This window comes from Sinocyclocheilus anshuiensis, unplaced genomic scaffold (genome assembly GCF_001515605.1).
Source record: "Sinocyclocheilus anshuiensis isolate Anshui unplaced genomic scaffold, SAMN03320099.WGS_v1.1 scaffold1270, whole genome shotgun sequence".
Lineage (NCBI taxonomy): Eukaryota > Metazoa > Chordata > Actinopteri > Cypriniformes > Cyprinidae > Sinocyclocheilus > Sinocyclocheilus anshuiensis.
In genome coordinates, this window is record NW_015555837.1 from 172,892 (window position 1) to 173,738 (window position 847).

An 847-nucleotide genomic window follows, 5' to 3' on the forward strand; every position below is an offset into this window, starting at 1 on the left:
CAATATTTAGTGGTAGCTTATCAGTGGTGACTGTCAGTTAATGTTTTTCCACGCAATTCTAAAAACTTCCATCTGTCTTTGCTGTCAGCTGTTTGTGGCTTGCAATTATACCCTACGGCTCTCTCTTCTGGCCTGGCGTTCTTTTTGCTCCTTGTTTCGATTAATTTCTATTTTATTTTGGACTTTTTTCAGTCCATTTTTCTCAGTGGGCCCCAATATTATGTTGAATTATATAATATCCCACTGTTCCATGCTGCAATTGGAAGCAGTAAAATCTATCTTATGAGGGCAGTTTTATAACGAGGCTAATCTTTAAAGTGACTCATAAACCAAACCAGATTCAACAACAACCCCCCCCGAGACAGACTGCCCCTGTCAACAACACATAAACATAAAAACAGATACTCAAAAACATACGTTCCCATATGGAAATGCTTTACTCTCATTAGCTCACAGTTATGTGTGTGTGTGTTTGTGTTTGTGTTTGTGTTAGTGTTCTTTATAGACTTTCAATTAGTTTGCGAGTTTTATGAACTCTGTTATTCCAGACTGTTCAGTATTCCATTTCTACAGTACATAAGATTTGTCTCTGTTGACAGCCTTTATGGATACCTAAGATATGCTGATTAAAACTGAAATGATCATTCAATGTAATGCCAAGGTATCTAAAATACTCCACTCTTTCAACCATCTCCCCGTTAATGTCAATACTGGGATGGATCTGTGTTTTGGAGGAGCTAAAAAACAGTTTTTGAAATGTTAAGATGTAAAAAAATTGGGTAACACTTTCTATGAAGCCCGTATTTATAATACATTATAAGGGTATTCTTAAGGCATTATAATGAAT